The 23,835-nt window shown below is 42.1% G+C and overlaps 1 pseudogene; it reads right to left on the bottom strand.

Annotated features, from left to right (window-relative positions):
* Positions 1 to 19,310: 19,310 nt before the first annotated feature.
* LOC147463663 (large ribosomal subunit protein uL2 pseudogene) lies at positions 19,311 to 19,933 on the bottom strand (annotated as a pseudogene).
* Positions 19,934 to 23,835: the final 3,902 nt, after the last annotated feature.

Below are 23,835 nucleotides of genomic sequence, written 5' to 3'. Positions count from 1 at the left end.
CTTTATTATTGAAGTGGCGCATCAAGTAGAGATTGCCTTCCATTTGTAGGCTCACCACATAGATTGACCATGGCAAATCTCTAGGCTCAGTTTTCTCCTTTTGAAGGTGAATTGCCCATTGCATGTATTTTATTGCTCCATCTGGAAAAGCCATTTTCTTTGTTCCACGCGTCAAACTAGATCTGATCCATTCCTCGCATAGCATTAAAATTGTTTTATAAACAACATCATTGATGTTATACATTTTGACCACCTCCTCCCAGTCTTTACATGGTGAAGACTCATTCAAATTGTTGAAGCCTTCAAGAAGTGCATCTTGAATCAATTTGTCTTGCTTCAACTGCTTGATTCGATCATACATGTCAGTTGCATCACCATCCTTTGCACTCTTTGACAGTAAAATCTTCTCATCTCTAATCTCTTCTTGAATAGTCTTTACCTCTGATTCCTCAAGGCCACAAAGGTATCTAAATACAGTTGTTGGGGGTTTCTTATTCTCCTCTTCTAGATTTTCAATGATTTCTATCCAGCAATCATAAACTAAATCAGAGTACGTGACCATGTGTGCCTGTTTAGCAATCCAACTTGCTGCTGCACTCATTCTTGCCAATCGAAGAAAAGCCTAAAAAGAAATAGAGAAATAATTAAACTATTGAGCAAGATTTGTTAATTAAACACTATCAAAAAGACAAAGAAAATAACTTACATCCCATCCGGCACGAGATGCATGTCCCTCTGCAATTCCACTTGCTGCCTTTGGTGGTCGTCCTGAGAAGATCCATTGACTCCGTAAATGTCTCAATATTTGGCTGTAAGGTTGCTTGACATACAATGCCTGAGCCTCCTCATTTGCAATGGCAGATATAGCAGTTGCAACAAATGGAGGAGCATTCACAACAATGCGAGCCTTTCTAAATTTATACACGCTAATCAGTCTTTCAAAGATCTCTTTGTTGTTTTGTTCATTGTGAAGCAAAACTTTTGCAGCATAGATTGAATGCTGCCCATCAAGAATCCAATAATGATAATCTTTAATTTTTTGCTCCTCTACCTCTTCTACTGCCAAAGGAGTCCCCTTCTTTGATTTTGCATTTCGAACAGGCATCAAATATGCACATGCTGCAGGCTTGGTCGTACTCCGTGAAAATCCAAATAACACACTTTCAGCGTGTTTTTTATCCATAATACGTGCATTATAGTGATCAGGAGCAAGCCAACAATTTTGAATAGGGATATCAAATTCCCTATATTGGAAAGGAAAATAATTTATGTACTTATTCATTCCACCTGTATCTTTTTCTTGTCCTTTCATGGCCTCAGCTTCTAAAACATCTGGATCCACAATTCTCATCTTTGACATTGAACCCTCTGTTGATGAGGATGCCAAAGATGCCTTGTCTACATCCAAAATGGAACTAGTTCGCTTAGCTTCTACTTTCTGCACTTTTGCTTGCTTCTTTGTGGATGGTGGTCGTGAAGCTTTCACCTTTTTTCGTTGTAGTGTGGCAATGATGGAGCTTTGAAGTTGATCTGCTGTGATATTTGGATTTGATTCTGCAAACTTCCATCCTCGAGAAAACATTGTCTCTTCTTTGTTTCTAGACATGCGCTCCAATGCATATGCTCCTGGAGATAGTTGAAATTCTAGATTCATTGGAACTAGAATGTCAATGCATTCCACCTCTGGATGACTATCAACTACAGAGACAGATGCTTCCACAACTTGTCCAACATCTTCAAACAAGCTGTCATTCTCCTTTTTGGCAATAAATAGATGCACCTTATGAAATTGTGCACCCTCTATACCATGTATGTCCAAATACCATTTCCTAAGATCATTGCAAGTATAGTCAACTGAGACAGCAACCCTTGCAACCTGTTTTTTTGGAGCCATCTTTCCTGAAACAAAAAAAACCAAATGTTATTTTAACATATACTTTTTTGTAATGGATTAAGTTTGTGTGAATACAAGTTCCACCACTTGTTCAAGCTAGATCTAAGCAAGTATACATAGTGATCATTTAAGCTAGTAAACTAAGGGAAGGGAGAAGTAAGGTCCACCACTTGTCCAAGCTTAGCTCTAGACAACATGGAGAGATTCGAGGTCTACTAATTGTCTAATATAGGCTAACTATATTGAAACATAGAGAGAAGCAAAGGTCCACCACTTGTCCAATCTAGGGTCCATTGAAACATGGAGAGAAGGATGCTCCACCATTTGTCCAAAATAGGCTCCATTGAAACATGAAGAGAAGCAAGATGCACCATGTCTTTGAGATGCTAGGCTCCATTGAAATACCTTAAACCCATGATATTTTGTATATGTGGGGTTTAAATTCAAGGTCCACCACTTGTCCAACCTATTATCCCTAGTAGCATGAGTGGTTTGGTCTCAAGATTCACCACTTTTCCACTCTATGTCATTATATTAAGAAGATCTGGGTGTTAAGGTCCACCACTTGTCCAACCTATAAGGCTATATCTTAAATGGTATTATTTACCACCACTTGGAATGCACATGATGGGTTTTACATAGGGGTATGGTTCCAAGGTCCACCACTTGTCCAAGCTAACTCTATTGAAACATAGAGAGAATCAAAGGTCCACCACTTGTCCAAGCTAGGCTCCATTGAAACATGGAGAGAAGGATGCTCCACCATTTGTCCAAGCCAGGTTTGATTGAAACATGAAGAGAAGCAAGCTGCACCATGTCTCCAAAATGCTAGGCTCCATTGAAATATCTTAAACCCATGATATTTCGTACATGGGGGGTTTACATTCAAGGTCCACCACTTGTCCAACCTATTATCACTAGTAGCATGAGTGGTTTGATGTCAAGATTCACCACTTTTCCACTCTATGTCATTATATTAAGAAGATCTGGGTGTTAAGGTCCACCACTTGTCCAACCTATAAGGCTATATCTTAAAGGGTATTCTTTCTCACCACTTGGAATGACCATGATAGGTTTTACATGGGGGTTTGGTTCCAAGTTCCACCACTTGTCCAAGCTAACTCTATTGAAACATAGAGAGAAGCAAAGGTCCACCACTTGTCTAAGCTAGGGTCCATTGAAACATGGAGAGAAGGATGCTCCACCATTTGTCCAAGATAGGCTCCATTGAAACATGAAGAGAAGCAAGCTGCACCATGTCTCCAAGATGCTAAGATCCATTGAAATACCTTAAACCCACGATATTTTGTACATGGGGAGTTTACATTCAAGGTCCACCACTTGTCCAACCTATTATCTCTAGTAGCATGAGTGGTTTGGTCTCAAGATTCACCACTTTTCCACTCTATGTCATTACGTTAAGAAGATCTGGGTGTTAAGGTCGACCACTTGTCCAACCTATAAGGGTATATCTTAAAGGGTATTCTTTCTCACCACTTGAAATGTCCATGATATGTTTTACATGGGGGTTTGGCTCCAAGGTCCACCACTTGTCCAAGCTAACTCTATTGAAACATAGAGAGAAACAAAGGTCCACCACTTGTCCAAGCTAGGCTCCATTGAAACATGGAGAGAAGGATCCTCTACCATTTGTCGAAGCTAACTCTATTGAAACATGGGGGGTTTACATTCAAGGTCCACCACTTGTCCAACCTATTAACGCTAGTAGCATGAGTGGTTTGGTCTCAAGATTCACCACTTTTTCACTCTATGTCATTATATTAAGAATATTTGGGTGTTAAGGTCCACCACTTGTCCAACCTATAAGGCTATATCTTAAGGGTTATTCTTTCTCACCACTTGGAGTGACCAGCATAGGTTTTACATGGGGGTTTTGTTTCAAGGTCCACCACTTGTCCAAGCTAACTCTATTGAAACATAGAGAGAATCAAAGGTCCACACTTGTCCAAGCTAGGGTCCATTGAAACATGGAGAGAAGGATGCTCCACCATTTGTCCAAGATACGCTCCATTGAAACATGAAGAGAAGCAAGCTACACCATGTCTCCAAGATGCTAGGCTCCATTGAAATACCTCAAACCCATGATATTTTGTACATGGGGGGTTTACATTCAAGGTCCACCACTTGTCCAACCTATTATCTCTAGTAGCATGAGTGGTTTGGTCTCAAGATTCACCATTTTTCCACTCTATGTCATTCTATTAAGAATATCTGGGTGCTAAGGTCCACCACTTGTCCAACCTATAAGGCTATATCTTAAACTTTATTCTTTCTCACCACTTGGAGTTACCAAGATAGGTTTTACATGGGAGTTTGGTTCCAAGGCCCACCACTTGTCCAAGCTAACTCTATTGAAACATAGAGAGAAGCAAAGGTCCACCACTTGTCCAAGCTAGGCTCCATTGAAACATGGAGAGAAGGATGCTCCACCATTTGTCCAAGATAGGCTCCATTGAAACATGAAGGGAAGCAATCTGCACCATGTCTCCAAGATTCTAGGCTCCATTGAAATACCTTAAACCCATGATATTTCGTACATGGGGGTTTACATTCAAGGTCACCACTTGTCCAAGCTATTATTCTTAGTAGCATGAGTGGTTTGGTCTCAAGATTTACCACTTTTCCACTCTATGTCGTTATATTATGAAGATCTAGGTTTTAAGGTCGACCACTTGTCCAACCTATAAGGCTAGATCTTAAAGGGTATTATTTCTCACCACTTGGAATGACCATGATATGTTTTACATGGGGGTTTGGTTTCAAGGTCCACCACTTGTCCAAGCTAACTCTATGGAAACATAGAGAGAAGCAAAGGTCCACCACTTGTCCAAGCTAGGCTCCACTGAGACATTTAGAGAAGGATGATCCCCCATTGGTGGAAGATAGGCTTCATTGAAACATGAAAAGAAGCAAGTTGCACCATGTCTCCAAGATTCTAGGATCCATTGAAATACCTTAAACCCACGATATTGTTTACATGTGGGGTTTAACGTCAAGGTCAGTCACTTTTCCAAGCTATTATCCCTAGTAGCATGAGTGGTTTGGTCTCAAGATTCACCACTTTTCCACTCTATGTCATTATATAAAGAAGATCTAGGTGTTAAGGTCGACCACTTGTCCAACCTATAAGGTATATCTTAAAGGGTATTCTTTCTCACCACTTGAAATGTCCATGATATGTTTTACATAGGGGTTTGGTTCCAAGGTCCACCACTTATCCAAGCTAACTTTATTCTTCTCATAGAGAGAAGCAAAAGGTCCACCACTTGTCCAAGCTAGGCTCCATTGAAACATGGAGAGAAGGATGCTCCACCATTTGTCGAAGCTAACTCTATTGAAACATGGAAGGTTTACATTCAAGGTCCACCAGTTGTCCAACCTATTAACGCTAGTAGCATGAGGGGTTTGGTCTCAAGATTCACCACTTTTTCACTCTGTGTCATTATATTAAGAATATTTGGGTATTAAGGTCCACCACTTGTCCAACCTATAAGACTATATCTTAATGGTTATTCTTTCTGACCACTTGGAGTGACCATGAAAGGTTTTACATGGGGGTTGGTTCCAAGGTCCACCACTTGTCCAAGCTAACTCTATTGAAACATAGAGAGAAGCAAAGGTCCACCACTTGTCTAAGCTAGGGTCTATTGAAACATGGAGAGAAGGATGCTCCACCATTTGTCCAAGATAGACTCCATTGAAACATGAAGAGAAGCAAGCTGCACCATATCTCCAAGATGCTAGCCTCCATCGAAATACCTTAAACCCACGTTATTTTGTACATGGGGAGTTTACATTCAAGATCAACAATTTGTCCAACCTATTATCGCTAGTAGCATGAGTGGTTTGCTCTCAAGATTCACCACTTTTCCACTCTCTGTCATTATATTAAGAATATTTGGGTGTTAAGGTCCACCACTTGTCCAACCTATAAGACTATATCTTAATGGTTATTCTTTCTCACCCTTGAAAAACTATATCTTAATGGTTATCCCTAGCTATTATTGCTAGTAGCCTGAGTGGTTTGGTCTCAAGATTCACCACTTTTATTAAGAATATGTGGGTGTTAAGGTCCACCACTTGTCCAACCTATAAGGCTACATCTTAAAGGTTATTCTTTCTTACTACTTGGAGTGACCATGATAGGTTTTACATGGGGTTTTGGTTCCAAGGTCCACCACTTGTCCAAGCTAACTCTATTGAAACATAGAGAGAAGCAAAGGTCCACCCCTTGTCTAAGCTAGGGTCCATTGAAACATGGAGAGAAGGATGCTCCACCATTTGTCCAAGGTAGGCTCCATTGAAACATGAGGAGAATCAAGGTGCACCATGTCTCCAAGATGCTAGGCTCCATCGAAAAACATTAAACCCACGATATGTCGTAGATGAGGGGTTTACATTCAAGGTCCAACACTTGTCCAAGCTATTATTGGTAGTAGCCTGAGTGGTTTGGTCTCAAGATTCACCACTTTTCCACTCTATGTCATTATATTAAGAATATGCGCGTGTTAAGGTCCACCACTTGTCCAACCTATAAGGCTACATCTTAAAGGTTATTCTTTATTACCACTTGGAGTGACCATGATAGGTTTTACATGGGGGTTTGGTTCCAAGGTCCACCACTTGTCCAAGCTAACTCTATTGAAACATAGAGAGAAACAAAGGTCCACCACTTGTCCAAGCTAGGGTCCATTGAAACATGGAGAGAAGGATGCTCCACCATTTGTCCAAGATAGGCTCCATTGAAACATGACGAGAAGCAAGCTGCACCATGTCTCCAAGATGCTAGGCTCCATCGAAATACATTAAACCCACGATATTTCGTAGATGAGGGGTTTACATTCAAGGTCCACCACTTGTCCAAGCTATTATTGCTAGTAGCCTGAGTGGTTTGGTCTCAAGATTCACCACTTTTATTAAGAATATGTGGGTGTTAAGGTCCACCACTTGTCCAACCTATAAGGCTACATCTTAAAGGTTATTCTTTCTTACTACTTGGAGTGACCATGATAGGTTTTACATGGGGGTTTGGTTCCAAGGTCCACCACTTGTCCAAGCTAACTCTATTGAAACATAGAGAGAAGCAAAGGTCCACCCTTGTCTAAGCTAGGGTCCATTGAAACATGGAGAGAAGGATGCTCCACCATTTGTCCAAGGTAGGCTCCATTGAAACATGAGGAGAAGCAAGGTGCACCATGTCTCCAAGATGCTAGGCTCCATCGAAAAACATTAAACCCACGATATGTCGTAGATGAGGGGTTTACATTCAAGGTCCAACACTTGTCCAAGCTATTATTGGTAGTAGCCTGAGTGGTTTGGTCTCAAGATTCACCACTTTTCCCTCTATGTCATTATATTAAGAATATGCGCGTGTTAAGGTCCACCACTTGTCCAACCTATAAGGCTACATCTTAAAGGTTATTCTTTATTACCACTTGGAGTGACCATGATAGGTTTTACATGGGGGTTTGGTTCCAAGGTCCACCACTTGTCCAAGCTAACTCTATTGAAACATAGAGAGAAACAAAGGTCCACCACCTTGTCCAAGCTAGGGTCCATTGAAACATGGAGAGAAGGATGCTCCACCATTTGTCCAAGATAGGCTCCATTGAAACATGAGGAGAAGCAAGGTGCACCATGTCTCCAAGATGCTAGGCTCCATCGAAAAACATTAAACCCACGATATTTCGTAGATGAGGGGTTTACATTCAAGGTCCACACTTGTCCAAGCTATTATTGCTAGTAGCCTGAGTGGTTGGTCTCAAGATTCACCACTTTTCCCGTCTATGTCATTATATTAAGAATATGCGGGTTAAGGTCCACCACTTGTCCAACCTATAAGGCTACATCTTAAAGGTTATTCTTTATTACCACTTGGAGTGACCATGATAGGTTTTACATGGGGGTTTGGTTCCAAGGTCCACCACTTGTCCAAGCTAACTCTATTGAAACATAGAGAGAAACAAAGGTCCACCACTTGTCCAAGCTAGGGTCCATTGAAACATGGAGAGAAGGATGCTCCACCATTTGTCCAAGATAGGCTCCATTGAAACATGACGAGAAGCAAGCTGCACCATGTCTCCAAGATGCTAGGCTCCATCGAAATACATTAAACCCACGATATTTCGTAGATGAGGGGTTTACATTCAAGGTCCACCACTTGTCCAAGCTATTATTGCTAGTAGCCTGAGTGGTTTGGTCTCAAGATTCACCACTTTTATTAAGGATATGTGGGTGTTAAGGTCCACCACTTGTCCAACCTATAAGGCTACATCTTAAAGGTTATTCTTTCTTACTACTTGGAGTGACCATGATAGGTTTTACATGGGGGTTTGGTTCCAAGGTCCACCACTTGTCCAAGCTAACTCTATTGAAACATAGAGAGAAGCAAAGGTCCACCACTTGTCTAAGCTAGGGTCCATTGAAACATGGAGAGAAGGATGCTCCACCATTTGTCCAAGGTAGGCTCCATTGAAACATGAGAGAAGCAAGGTGCACCATGTCTCCAAGATGCTAGGCTCCATCGAAAAACATTAAACCCACGATATTTCGTAGATGAGGGGTTTACATTCAAGGTCCACCACTTGTCCAAGCTATTATTGTAGTAGCCTGAGTGGTTTGGTCTCAAGATTCACCACTTTTCTATGTCATTATATTAAGAATATGCGCGTGTTAAGGTCCACCACTTGTCCAACCTATAAGGCTACATCTTAAAGGTTATTCTTTCTTACCACTTGGAGTGACCATGATAGGTTTTACATGGGGGTTTGGTTCCAAGGTCCACCACTTGTCCAAGCTAACTCTATTGAAACATAGAGAGAAACAAAGGTCCACCCTTGTCCAAGCTAGGGTCCATTGAAACATGGAGAGAAGGATGCTCCACCATTTGTCCAAGATAGCTCCATTGAAACATGACGAGAAGCAAGCTGCACCATGTCTCAAGATGCTAGGCTCCATCGAAATACATTAAACCCACGATATTTCGTAGATGAGGGGTTTACATTCAAGGTCCACCACTTGTCCAAGCTATTATTGCTAGTAGCTGAGTGGTTTGGTCTCAAGATTCACCACTTTTATTAAGAATGTGGGTGTTAAGGTCCACCACTTGTCCAACCTATAAGGCTATATCTTAAAGGTTATTCTTTCTTACTACTTGGAGTGACCATGATAGGTTTTACATGGGGGTTTGGTTCCAAGGTCCACCACTTGTCCAAGCTAACTCTATTGAAACATAGAGAGAAGCAAAGGTCCACCCTTGTCTAAGCTAGGGTCCATTGAAACATGGAGAGAAGGATGCTCCACCATTTGTCCAAGGTAGGCTCCATTGAAACATGAGGAGAAGCAAGGTGCACCATGTCTCCAAGATGCTAGGCTCCATCGAAAAACATTAAACCCACGATATGTCGTAGATGAGGGGTTTACATTCAAGGTCCACCACTTGTCCAGCTATTATTGGTAGTAGCATGAGTGGTTTGGTCTCAAGATTCACCACTTTTCCTCTATGTCATTATATTAAGAATATGCGCGTGTTAAGGTCCACCACTTGTCCAACCTATAAGGCTATATCTTAAAGGTTATTCTTTCTTACCACTTGGAGTGACCATGATAGGTTTTACATGGGGGTTTGGTTCCAAGGTCCACCACTTGTCCAAGCTAACTCTATTGAAACATAGAGAGAAAAAGGTCCACCACTTGTCCAAGCTAGGGTCCATTGAAACATGGAGAGAAGGATGCTCCACCATTTGTCCAAGATAGGCTCCATTGAAACATGACGAGAAGCAAGTGCACCATGTCTCCAAGATGCTAGGCTCCATCGAAATACATTAAACCCACGATATTCGTAGATGAGGGGTTTACATTCAAGGTCCACCACTTGTCCAAGCTATTATTGCTAGTAGCCTGAGTGGTTTGGTCTCAAGATTCACCACTTTTATTAAGATATGTGGGTGTTAAGGTCCACCACTGTCCAACCTATAAGGCTATATCTTAAAGGTTATTCTTTCTTACTACTTGGAGTGACCATGATAGGTTTACATGGGGTTTTGGTTCCAAGGCCACCACTTTTCCAAGGCTAACTCTATTGAAACATAGAGAGAAGCAAAGTTCCACCCCTTGTCTAAGCTAGGGTCCATTGAAACATGGAGAGAAGGATGCTCCACCATTTGTCCAAGGTAGGCTCCATTGAAACATGAGGAGAAGCAAGGTGCACCATGTCTCCAAGATGCTAGGCTCCATCGAAAAACATTAAACCCACGATATATCGTAGATGAGGGGTTTACATTCAAGGTCCAACACTTGTCCAAGCTATTATTGGTAGTAGCCTGAGTGGTTTGGTCTCAAGATTCACCACTTTTCCACTCTATGTCATTATATTAACAATATGCGCATGCTAAGGTCCACCACTTGTCCAACCTATAAGGCTACATCTTAAAGGTTATTCTTTATTACCACTTGGAGTGACCATGATAGGTTTTACATGGGGGTTTGGTTCCAAGGTCCACCACTTGTCCAAGCTAACTCTATTGAAACATAGAGAGAAACAAAGGTCCACCACTTGTCCAAGCTAGGGTCCATTGAAACATGGAGAGAAGGATGCTCCACCATTTGTCCAAGATAGGCTCTATTGAAACATGACGAGAAGCAAGCTGCACCATGTCTCCAAGATGCTAGGCTCCATCGAAATACATTAAACCCACGATATTTCGTAGATGAGGGGTTTACATTCAAGGTCCACCACTTGTCCAAGCTATTATTGGTAGTAGCCTGAGTGGTTTGGTCTCAAGATTCACCACTTTTATTAAGAATATGTGGGTGTTAAGGTCCACCACTTGTCCAACCTATAAAGCTACATCTTAAAGGTTATTCTTTCTTACTACTTGGAGTGACCATGATAGGTTTTACATGGGGTTTTGGTTCCAAGGTCCACCACTTGTCCAAGCTAACTCTATTGAAACATAGAGAGAAGCAAAGTTCCACCCCTTGTCTAAGCTAGGGTCCATTGAAACATGGAGAGAAGGATGCTCCACCATTTGTCCAAGGTAGGCTCCATTGAAACATGAGGAGAAGCAAGGTGCACCATGTCTCCAAGATGCTAGGCTCCATCGAAAAACATTAAACCCACGATATGTCGTAGATGAGGGGTTTACATTCAAGGTCCAACACTTGTCCAAGCTATTATTGGTAGTAGCCTGAGTGGTTTGGTCTCAAGATTCACCACTTTTATTAAGAATATGTGGGTGTTAAGGTCCACCACTTGTCCAACCTATAAGGCTACATCTTAAAGGTTATTCTTTCTTACTACTTGGAGTGACCATGATAGGTTTTACATGGGGTTTTGGTTCCAAGGGCCACCACTTGTCCAAGCTAACTCTATTGAAACATAGAGAGAAGCAAAGTTCCACCCCTTGTCTAAGCTAGGGTCCATTGAAACATGGAGAGAAGGATGCTCCACCATTTGTCCAAGGTAGGCTCCATTGAAACATGAGGAGAAGCAAGGTGCACCATGTCTCCAAGATGCTAGGCTCCATCGAAAAACATTAAACCCACGATATGTCGTAGATGAGGGGTTTACATTCAAGGTCCAACACTTGTCCAAGCTATTATTGGTAGTAGCCTGAGTGGTTTGGTCTCAAGATTCACCACTTTTCCCCTCTATGTCATTATATTAAGAATATGCGCGTGTTAAGGTCCACCACTTGTCCAACCTATAAGGCTACATCTTAAAGGTTATTCTTTATTACCACTTGGAGTGACCATGATAGGTTTTACATGGGGGTTTGGTTCCAAGGTCCACCACTTGTCCAAGCTAACTCTATTGAAACATAGAGAGAAACAAAGGTCCACCACTTGTCCAAGCTAGGGTCCATTGAAACATGGAGAGAAGGATGCTCCACCATTTGTCCAAGATAGGCTCCATTGAAACATGACGAGAAGCAAGCTGCACCATGTCTCCAAGATGCTAGCCTCCATCGAAATACATTAAACCCACGATATTTCGTAGATGAGGGGTTTACATTCAAGGTCCACCACTTGTTCAAGCTATTATTGGTAGTAGCCTGAGTGGTTTGGTCTCAAGATTCACCACTTTTATTAAGAATATGTGGGTGTTAAGGTCCACCACTTGTCCAACCTATAAGGCTACATCTTAAAGGTTATTCTTTCTTACTACTTGGAGTGGCCATGATAGGTTTTACATGGGGTTTTGGTTCCAAGGTCCACCACTTGTCCAAGCTAACTCTATTGAAACATAGAGAGAAGCAAAGGTCCACCCCTTGTCTAAGCTAGGGTCCATTGAAACATGGAGAGAAGGATGCTCCACCATTTGTCCAAGGTAGGCTCCATTGAAACATGAGGAGAAGTAAGGTGCACCATGTCTCCAAGATGCTAGGCTCCATCGAAAAACATTAAACCCACGATATATCGTAGATGAGGGGTTTACATTCAAGGTCCAACACTTGTCCAAGCTATTATTGGTAGTAGCCTGAGTGGTTTGGTCTCAAGATTCACCACTTTTCCACTCTATGTCATTATATTAAGAATATGCGCATGTTAAGGTGCACCACTTGTCCAACCTATAAGGCTACATCTTAAAGGTTATTCTTTATTACCACTTGGAGTGACCATGAAAGGTTTTACATGGGGGTTTGGTTCCAAGGTCCACCACTTGTCCAAGCTAACTCTATTGAAACATAGAGAGAAACAAAGGTCCACCACTTGTCCAAGCTAGGGTCCATTGAAACATGGAGAGAAGGATGCTCCACCATTTGTCCAAGATAGGCTCCATTGAAACATGACGAGAAGCAAGCTGCACCATGTCTCCAAGATGCTAGGCTCCATCAAAATACATTAAACCCACGATATTTCGTAGATGAGGGGTTTACATTCAAGGTCCACCACTTGTCCAAGCTATTATTGCTAGTAGCCTGAGTGGTTTGGTCTCAAGATTCACCACTTTTCCACTCTATGTCATTATATTAAGAATATGCGCGTGTTAAGGTCCACCACTTGTCCAACCTATAAGGCTACATCTTAAAGGTTATCTCTCTCTCTTGGTTGACCCCCTTTGCTAATTGCTCATGTTGCAGCCTTATTGGACCTCCCCAGGCCTAGCAAATGGAAATTGCACCATAAGTGATAGCCTTTTGACATGTGTCTCCCTTTCCCCTTTTGTGAGAGCTTTAGGTAATTAATAAATGCAACTAAACTCTCATTGGACCCCTTTGCCTCCTCGCCAGTAGGAATCAGGCAAGCCATTGGGCTGTTGAATGCTCATTAAACCCCTTGGGAGACTGTCCAATAGTCTTCTAGAGAGCTTAATTCCTATTGGTTCTTTTATTAAGTGTTTTTAAATTAATTAAACTAGACTTACTCTAGCATAATTCTCATTGGTCCACCTCCAAGGCCATCCAATAGGATTTGAGTACACCTTGTGGGCATCTGGGCTAGGGAGCTGACATGTGTTCCTCTTTCCCTTTGTGTAAAGGGAGCTTGTGTGTGTGTGTGTGTTTAGCAGAAAATAGCATGAACATAGTGAGCATTTCATTAGAATAGATTCCTAATGAGAATAACAAGAGTGCTTGGGTGGAGAGAGCAACAAAAAGCATAACACCTAGTTAGATAGCATGAACAATACTTCAAAAGAGAGAGAAATTAAGCAATTGACAACAGTTGAGGACCGGATTTGCATGGAGCCCCCCCCCCCCCCCCCCCCCCCTCCAAAAGGCTTTGTATTATGGTTTCTCCCATCAAGAGAGACATTTTACAATACAATTCTTTGTGTTTCTTCAGAGCTAGCTAGCGCAATAAAGATGGAAACTTCAAGCACTAAGCACAACACTTATCAAACACAACATCAATTCCCTCACGGTCTCAAAACCAAGACCTCACACACCTTCAAAGATGGTGAGAGCTAGCGGGGTATGAGAGTAGATTGAGAGGAAGAAGGATTGTCTTACGAGAAAGATGTACATCTCCTCACATAATCACTCATATTAGCATAACTTAGCTTAGTAATTAGCATGGTAGAGGAAATGAGCATGCATTGAAGCTTGGCTCTTGGTTGGATTTGCATCACAAAGCCAAGAGTTGTTGGTGTAGGCCTCCCTTCTCACAAGCTTGGAGTAGGTGATAAGCTTTCCATTAAAGCTTGAGAAGGAGAGAGAGAGTCTTCTTGCTTCACACATAGATTGTCTGAGTGAGTAAGTCCATAAAGCCTTGAGAAAATCAGCCCCCTCTCTCTCTTGGTTGACCCCCCTTGCTAATTGCTCATGCTGCAGCCCTATTGTACCTCCCCAGGCCTAGCCAATGGAATTTAAGTAGCATAAGTGATAGCCTTTTGACATGTGTCTCCCTTTCCCCTTTTGTGAGAGCTTTAGGTAATTAATAAATGCAACTAAACTCTCATTGGACCCCTTTGCCTCCTCACAAGTAGGAATCAGGCAAGCCATTGGGCTGTTGAATGCTCATTAAACCCCTTGGGAGACTGTCCAATAGTCTTCTAGAGAGCTTAATTCCTATTGGTTCTTTTATTAAGTGTTTTTAAATTAATTAAACTAGACTTACTCTAGCCTAATTCTCATTGGTCCACCTCCAAGGCCATCCTATAGGATTTGAGTACACCTTGTGGGCATCTGGGCTAGGGAGCCGACATGTGTTCCTCTTTCCCTTTGTGTAAAGGGAGCTTGTGTGTGTGTGTGTAGCAGAAATTAGCATGAACATAGTGAGCATTTCATTATAATAGATTCCTAATGAGAATAACAAGAGTGCTTGGGTAGAGAGAGCAACAAAAAGCATAACACCTAGTTAGATAGCATGAACAATACTTCAAAAGAGAGAGAAATTAAGCAATTGACAACAGTTGAGGACCGAATTTGCATGGAGCCGGCCCCCCCTCCAAAAGGCTTTGTATTATGGTTTCTCCCATCAAGAGAGACATTTTACAATACAATTCTTTGTGTTTCTTCAGAACTAGCTAGCGCAATAAAGAAGGAAACTTCAAGCACTAAGCACAACATCAATTCCCTCACAGTCTCAGACCCAAGACCTCACACACCTTTAAAGATGGTGAGAGCTAGCGGGGTATGAGAGTAGATTGAGAGGAAGAAGGAGTAGTCTTACGAGAAAGATGTACATCTCCTCACATAATCACTCATATTAGCATAACTTAGCTTAGTAATTAGCATGGTAGAGGAAATGAGCATGCATTGAAGTTTGGCTCTTGGTTGGATTTGCATCACAAAGCCAAGATTTGTTGGTGTAGGCCTCCCTTCTTACAAGCTTGGAGTAGGTGATAAGCTTTCCATTAAAGCTTGAGAAGGAGAGAGAAAGTCTTCTTGCTTCACACATAGATTGTCTGAGTGAGTAAGTCCATAAAGCCTTGAGAAAATCAGCCCCCCTCTCTCTCTTGGTTGACCCCCCTTGCTAATTGCTCATGCTGCAGCCCTATTGGACCTCCCCAAGCCTAGCCAATGGAATTTAAGCAGCATAAGTGATAGCCTTTTGACATGTGTCTCCCTTTCCCCTTTTGTGAGAGCTTTAGGTAATTAATAAATGCAACTAAACTCTCATTGGACCCCTTTGCCTCCTCGCCAGTAGGAATCAGGCAAGCCATTGGGCTGTTGAATGCTCATTAAATCCCTTGGGAGACTGTCCAATAGTCTTCTAGAGAGCTTAATTCATATTGGTTCTTTTATTAAGTGTTTTTAAATTAATTAAACTAGACTTACTCTAGCCTAATTCTCATTGGTCCACCTCCAAGGCCATCCAATAGGATTTGAGTACACCTTGTGGGCATCTGGGCTAGGGAGCTGACATGTGTTCCTCTTTCCCTTTGTGTAAGATAAAAACGTAAAAAAGTGTGCGAAACGACTCCAAGTATAGAGAGACAAAAACGGGTAGGCAAGATTGGGACGTTGAAGAACCTTAGAGTAGATAAGGATACACGGGAAGGTCAAGGGGTGATTAGGGTAAAAAAGGGTGGGACACCAAACGAGTTTCGCTCATATTGAGCTCATCAGTGGTGTGGGTTTTCATATACAAATGAAGGAGGTGAATGGGGATTTATAGAGGGGCATCTTGAGGTGGATTTTGGGGGGAAAAAACAAGGGAGGTAATGGTAGTGTACAAATGTACATAGGGAAAGAGTTAGGGACAAGTGAGTTAATGGTAGTGTACAAAAGTACCAAGGGAAAGAGTTAGGGTAGACATGTTGTACCCAATAGAGTTATGTTTTTTGAAGCTGATGGTGATTTGATAACCAAGTTAGTGGGGAGATAGGGTGGTGAAGAGAAGAGGTCCAGCTTTAGGGGAAAATAGGGGGGAGGAGGGTTTTTTTGGCATCCATTTTATATTTTTATGGAGCTAGTAGACCAATTTATATTTTTCATGGGGCTAGTAGATCAAAGGTGTATTGGTAGGCGGAGTTTGGCTTATGATTTAACAAGGGGTGTAGAGAGAGGTATTAGTGGGGTTTAGTTAACTGAGGTAAGGCCCCCAATATAGAGTAGAGAAGAGTGGTGTTATGGGGGGGGGGGGGGGGGGGGGAAGAAGGTAAAATAATGGAAGTAAAGAGCGCCCAAGGGGGGAAGGTGTGAACAAGATAAGGGATAAGGGATAAAATAGAAGGGCCCAACTACTAAAGTCCACTTCTTAAAGGGTAGGGGTATCCAAACAATGGAGATTTCCAAATATTTATTTGTAAAGGTGTGTGGCAGCCCAAAAAGGAAAACGAGTAGCCCATACAAAGATTTATGTGAGTCTTTCGGGGTGGTGTAAGGTATGTACAAGTAGGCTATGGAGGTTGGGCCCAGAGGTCCAGCAGATGGTGGGTCTAGGTAGAAGCAAGAGTGAGGGGTTGTATTGGCAAGCCGAAGCGATAGGGTTGCTGATACAAAGGGAGGGCAATAGCCTTCTTGTGGAAGGAGTGAAAGGTAACTTGAAGGTTATGGGGGGTGGTTTTTTAAATCGAAGAGTGGGCTCCATGAGGGAGGTGCGATTCTGATAGGTGACTTTTTTGAATACATAACGAAGAAAACCTTGTGGATATCCTTTTGCCCTAAGGCGTTGGTAGAAAAGATTGCGGATAGCAATGAAACCTTCCAAGGAGCTTTCTCTAATGATAAATCTTTTGAGTTCCGCAATAATGAAAGCCACTTTTAAGTGTGTAGGGTGCCATGAGATCCATGGGATGTAGTTATAAGCATTTAAGGGTTTTTGATGGCAGCGACAATCCAAAAGGCTTGAGGAGGCAAACTTTGTTCCTTTAAAAAATCCAATGTCGAGGATAGTGGCATGGTTGGGAGAGATGTGGCTAGATATTTTAATGTGATCTTGAAGCGGTTTTCCATAATCCTTCAAACAAGAGGTCGGGGACGCCTTAGAACCAATCCATAGCCCAAAGGCATCATCTACATATCGTTTGAATTAGAGGAGGTTAGGACTACTCAAAAGGGAAGAAGAGGCTTCCAAATGGCATAGGAAGAGGCATGAATACACTACGGAAAAATTGGAGCCCATAGCGGTGCCTTTGACTTGTTTCCAAAATTTTCCTTTGAAAGTAATGTAGTGGTGCGACAAGATGAGCGCCGCAAGAGAGAGGATAAAGTGTGTTTTGAGAGGGTCAAAATGGGTAGAAATGGAGGCTTTGAGAGCTGTGAGGCCATGGTTGATTGGGATACTAGGGTAGAGGGCCTCAACATCAAAGGTGAAGAGTAGGGTATTGGGGGGGAGGGGGAGTTTGTTAAGGTCCTGGATGAGGGTGAGAGAGTTTTTAAGATTTTTTTTAAAGGTGAGGGGGATAGGAAAAAGTTGGAAGTGAAGCCAAATGGAAGCTTTTTCAAAAATATAGCCCTTATACGAGCAAATAGGCAAGGTTTAAGTTTCTTGCTAAGGGGCGAGAGGATGAAGTTACGATCTAAAGTAGGTAGTGTTGAAAGTTGGATGGTAATGGAGGAGAGGAGGGAAGCAATAAAGGGAAAGGGGATGGAGAGGCAAGGCTCGTAGGTGGAGGTATCATTGAGGTGAGAGAGGGCATTATTTTCATACCAATCCAAAGGTAGTATGGCCAAGCCTAAGTTTTTGTCGGCAGGTTTTATGATAATGGAAGGATCCAATTTGAGGCTGGTTAAGGCTTGAGTGACAAAACGGGGAGGTTTAGAGGGTGGAAGAAATTAGAGTTCAAAATAAGGTTAAGGTTAATATGGTTAGTGAGTAAGATTTGGTTGAGAGCTGGGTTTTGCAAGGGCGGCTTCCAAAGGGGATTTGGTATCTTGAAAGGAGAGGGTGGTAGAGTTGGATGATTCTTGAAGAAAAACTTTAGTTTGAAATCTCTTGACATTTTGGTATGAGCGTTAAGAAGAGAAGCGGGTGAAGGGTTTGAAGGGGGGGGTGATGTATTTTAAACCTAAAGCTAAGCATCGCTTTTCAGGGAGGATAGTGTTGAAAAACCTACTAGTTTTAGAGAAACTTGGTGTGAAACCCATGATATATTGATATATATTCAATGTACCTCTTAGTGTTGTTTATTTTGAACATGAGTATAGAATCTATAGAGCTATCTGCCATAGCCTCAACCCATTTTCTTCATGCAAAGATTGACCTTGTTCAAGAGGCTAAGCTACTGATCACATCTCTCAGAGTCCTAGTTCTCCATTGTCACCGTGTAGCCCTCTCTACTACTCGCTAACGGCATTGTTGCTAGCGATATTGTGATACTAGCATCTCGAGCGATTTTGCTATAGCTCATCTCCCATGAATGTACGTGCTGATGGAGTGCACAAGCCACTCATACTATAGCACCTTTCTCATTTTCTAGAATTTGAGAGCCAGGTTTATTAGGATATGCATGCATGCTTATGTGATAATGTGTGTGTGTGTGTGTGTGTGTGTGAGAGAGAGAGAGAGAGAGAGAGAGAGAGAGAACTTAGAGCTGAGCAAATATGCAACTCATGAGAGCACGTGATTCCTGTAGGCCAGAATGAATGAGGTATTGAGGTTGTAGTGCATCCTGTAGCTTGTCATCAATCATGAGTCATGAGTGACAATATTTAGTCGCTCCTTGCTAACGGAATCCTTGGATGACACAATTTAGAGCACATATACCTAAGCAATACAAAACCTAACCTGATCGCTCTTCATCACAAAGAAATCAAGTGTGTGCATGACTTTAATATAGTTTATTTATCGCTCTCACACTCCGTACCCTAGAGAACTTCCCCCAACCAATCTCTCTCTCTCTTTTTTTGTTTGAGACAAAATAAAGTAGCTTTAAATTAATGTTCTCAATCATGAAATGTGTGTCCAAAACTTGTGGTAATCTTCCAAAAACTCAAATGTTCACAACTAGAGGCTAGACAGCAAATATCCACCAGAAAACAGCTGCTTACGCCAAGCAGCCTACAAACTGACCCTCAAGCACTCTTATCTGTCTTTGCAGCAGCAGTAGCAGCCTGTCCATGCAACCTACCCGTTCTCCTAGCAACAATAAGACCAACCTTCTGCCCAAGTGGAGCATCACGTCTGACCGTACTGGCATGCCCAATGTGTTGATGGTTACCACCACCATGGGGATGCTCAGCAGGGTTCATTGCCACACCACATACTTTAGGCCAGCAGTTGCGTTTCACCTTGTATTTATGATACGCATTACCAGCCTTAAGCATAGGTTTCTCAGTTCTCCCTCCACCTGCGACTTGGCCAATCATGCACGGCAACCACTTGGCACAATCTTCTTGGCTCCAGAGGGAACCTTGATACGTGTGGTGTTGTTATCCGGATTATGGCTGACAACGATTACATAGTCACCAGAAGCTCTAGCAAAAGAGCCACGATCCCCCACTCGCTGTTCGACGTTACAAACCCACAGCGCACTCCAGCACCGACTTGAGAGGAAGAACATTGCCAATGGAAAGGGTTGCCTTCTTTACACAGTAAACAAACTGGCCAGAATACATACCCTCTGCAGCAATGAAGCGCTCATTCTGGTGTTTAAAGCGGAAGGGGTGGCAGAAGGTCACCTTGTAGAGAGGTGCTCCTCTGCCAGAGTCGTGAACAATGTCAGAGACGACACCCTTAATGTACCCATTACTTTCTGAGTAGTTTAGAGATCTAAAGCAAGCAGGGCCTTTGCGCCCGTGAATCTCTCTCTCTCTCTCTCTCTCTCTCTCTCTCTCTCTCTCTCTCTCTCTCTCTCTCTCTCTCTCTCTCTCTCTCTCTCTCTCTCTCTCTCTCTCTCTCTCTCTCTCTCTCTCTCTCTCTCACACACACACACACACACACACACACACACACACACAAAGTGTCCTGGAGCGAAAGCAAAGACACAAGCATGTATTTTACCATGCGAGGTTGCCCATAGCAATATCATCATGCAGTTCCGCCTACCCTCCAGAATGTATCATGAACCTCTCTCTAGCCATCCGTGTCGGCGCGGATCACTAGAGGGAGATGTATTGCACCCTGTGGAGCTGCCTTGGTCACACGTAGAAATATCATCGCCGGCGTGGATGGCTAGAGGGAGTTAGGACTTTATTTAGAGCTGACTCCTACCTAGGGGGATTGGCAGTAGTGGGGAAATGATCACCAATCGCACCTGGAAAAAAATTATGGGCACCCACTATTGGGCATTGACGACGTTAGTGGGGATGTCGTGGTATTTAGTCAACACTATGGATGATGGAGCTGATGATTGTATTGTCTTGTGGGTGACTACCATGGGTCTATACCTTGCACTTTCCTTCAAGGGTGAATCTGGGCTTATCCTGGATACATCTAGGTATATTTTTTAGTCGTATAGTGGACATGCAGACTTCACATTGTGAAGTTTTTGTCGACCGAGTTACGACAAGTTGATATTGTGCTAATTCTTTCTATCTTTTGTGGTGCGTATGCCCTATCAACTACCTCATTTTTGTGCTATTTTTTTAAATTTTATGCTTCTTTTAGTGATAGGCTTCATTATGGTTGGGCCTGCCCTTGATCTCCGGAGTCATGACTGGAACTCAGTACGCTGAACTTTGTGTTGATGTATGCTCATGTGTGTGTGCGTGTGGTGTGTGTTGTGATGGGGAGCATATGTTAGTACCTAGTTCTACACCCACTATTGGGAACTGGCGACATTCGTGGGGATGTTGTGGTATTTAGTCAATACTATGCATGATGGAGCTGATGGTTATATTGTCTTGCGGGTGACTACCATGGGTCTATACCTTGCACTTTCCTTCAAGGGTGAATTTGGGTTTATCCTGGATTCATCTAGGTATATATGACTCAGTGGGTGCATTCATATTGTACATGCCACAACGTCCCAACATCAACATTCCTTTTTACAATAGCCTTGCATTTAGCCTGTTGTTGTAACGTCTAGATATAAAAGAAAGCATCAGCTTTTGAAGCGACAAATGAGATACGAGCTAGTGGTTATGTGATTCGCAACTATAAGTGAGGGTTAGAGATCAAACCCTTGTCTTTATTTTGCACCAAAAAGTACCAAACTTGCTTCTATTCTGAGGGAAAGGCGTCCCTCTAGTGCGTCTCAAAACTGAGTGCCTTTTTTTGAACCAAGGGAGGCTTGCCACCTTGATTGAGGGTATGAAGTTCTAGGTATTCTGGACCCCCCTAAATTTATGCATGCATAGCCATTTGGACCCCTCTCTCTCTCTCTAGCAAACCAGGCCATCTCCAATGGCTAAATCGGAGAGATTGGCCTTCAACCCAGCTACCCTTTATTGCTCTTAATCTACTTGTTTTGAATAGCATGTCTTGAGGTCAAGACTCATTGGATAAATATTTCACTTGGGATTGTTTGTACCACATGAGAGCTTCACTTTCTCTCTCTCTCTCTCTCTCTCTCTCTCTCTCTCTCTCTCTCTCTCTCTCTCTCTCTCTCTCTCTCTCTCTCTCTCTTGATACACACACACACACACATGTGTGTGTGTGTGTGTGCATACATCTCTCTCTCTCTCTCTCTCTCTCTCTCTCTCTCTCTCTCTCTCTCTCTCTCTCTCTCTTGATACACACACACACACGTGTGTGTGTGTGTGTGCGCGAGTGTGTGTGTGTGCATACATATGTATATATACATATATAATAGGCATGGTTAGAGATAGGTGCAAGGAAAAATAAAAACCAATGTACTTGACAATGGAGCACTATGAACATCACCATACAAAAAGCAACACATCATGACGTGAAAAATTAACATAATTAGAAAGCTAGAGTTCAGCTAAATGTTTATAGATACATACAAACATTTGCTCGGGTTTGTCTTTGCTCGGAAAAACTCGCTTGGTGCATGGTAAGACTGTGTGTGTGTGTGTGTGTGTGTGTGTGTGTGTGTGTGTGTGTGTGTGTGTGTGTGTGTGTGTGTGTGTGTGTGTGTGTGTGTGTGTGTGTGTGTGTGTGTTTCTCTCTCATCTCCTACAACTAGGGCTCGCCCCCTCCTACGTAGGGATGCTTGAAGACTTTTGGGACACACACAAAGTATCCAATTTCCCTAATGCTTGACCTTTGGACACAACCTTTGAATTTTGGAACCTTAGCATTTTGGAAGTCTTAATGGGCTGAACCTTAGGGTCTTTTAAGCCCATTGTTACACATTGCTCTTTTGCAGATGGCCCCCCCTTTGGATCCCTATTTTCCCTCCTTTGGATCCCTATTGTGACTGGTCTGCTAGCTTAACCAATATTCTAGTTTTTTTCTCCCCTGGCACTTCCCCATATTAAATGATCAGTTTAACATGAGAAAATCATTTAGGAGAATTAGATATTGATTATTATGACATAGTGGATGTGATGGAGTGGTAGGATGATGCAGAGCCCTTTTGAACAGTAAAGGTCGGTAAGAAAGGAGTAGGTAATGCCAAGAAGGGAGGAGCATAGGAGATGTCAAGAAGGAGAAAGAGGAGGAGGACGATGCAATGCGGAACCGTATCACAAAGGCAAGTAAGAAGGTTTGAGGGAATTCCAAGAAGAAGGAGAGCAGGTGGAGATGGCAAGAAGGAGAAAGGGGAGAGTGTGATGCAAAGAAACAACATACAGCAAAGGTGATTAGATAGGTGGGAGGTTTTGCCAAGAAGGGGGGAAGTACCCCCCCGGGGGGGGTACCAAAGATGCCAAGGGAAAGATGAATGTCAGTTTTGGTACTGTTTAGCACCAATTTTTGGTACTTCATACTACCAAATTTGATATTGTATACTACCAAGTGGTCCATCTAGTAGTACGAAATCTGGTACTATCCAGTAAAAATATTTCATTTTGTCTTTTGTATAAAGCTTTAACAATCTTTCATGTTGTCTTTCTTATAAGTATAAAACCAAATGTTAGTTTCTATATCATTGGTCATCAAGTTTGGCACTTGATACTACCAAAATTGGCACTCTATACTTCTAAATGGTCTACCACCTAATAGTACCAATGCTGGTATTGTTCAGTAGAAATATTTCATGTTGCCTTTCTTATAAATTATTTGGTCTTTCATGTTGTCTTTCCTATAAGGTTCTTGTGGAGTTAGATAATGTTGTATGTTAGCATTTATACAGCACAAAACCAAATTTAACATTTAATACTATCATATTGGAAATTTTATACTACCAAAAGTTCAACCTAGTAATACCAATTTGTTACTGTCTAGTGGATTGTTTTTATCTTTACTTTTTTAGTACCTTCACTGGTTCCCATAAGGTAATGTGTTACATTGATTTGATAATGCCTAGTCCCAAAATTGGTCGTGATGTGTCAGTTTTATACTATGAAGTGTCCAACAAGTACAAAATTTTGCTATTGTTCACATTTTATCTAGTATTGTATATTCCTATACTTAGTAATGTAAGCTACAATTGTTGTATTCAAGCTTTTGATGAAAATAATGTTTTTTATTTCACCCCTTTGAACTTCGGGTACTATAGGAAAGCAACATCCGTGGTAGTT

The sequence above is a fragment of the Adiantum capillus-veneris genome, chromosome 2 (genome assembly GCF_014529385.1).
Source record: "Adiantum capillus-veneris isolate H3 chromosome 2, ASM1452938v2, whole genome shotgun sequence".
Lineage (NCBI taxonomy): Eukaryota > Viridiplantae > Streptophyta > Polypodiopsida > Polypodiales > Pteridaceae > Adiantum > Adiantum capillus-veneris.
The sequence above is the reverse complement of the archived record's forward strand: the minus strand, read 5'-3'. Positions and strand labels throughout refer to the sequence as shown.